This window comes from Corylus avellana, chromosome ca3 (genome assembly GCF_901000735.1).
Source record: "Corylus avellana chromosome ca3, CavTom2PMs-1.0".
Classification (NCBI taxonomy): domain Eukaryota; kingdom Viridiplantae; phylum Streptophyta; class Magnoliopsida; order Fagales; family Betulaceae; genus Corylus; species Corylus avellana.
The window spans coordinates 17,731,544-17,731,747 of NC_081543.1; positions in this window are offsets into that span (position 1 = coordinate 17,731,544).

A 204-nucleotide genomic window follows, 5' to 3' on the forward strand; every position below is an offset into this window, starting at 1 on the left:
ATCTTTTGGGTCGGCTATTAGCGTCCACTTGGATGTGGACGCTAATACTCAACTATTAGGGGCGACTTTCAAAAGTCGCCCCTAATAGTTGAGTATAAGTCGCCCCTGATGAGTCAGTTTCTTGTAGTGAGAGAAATTGACCAACTATGATGGCCAACAATAAGCTGAAAGAGGCCTGGCTTTTAAACAATACCACAAAGGCCA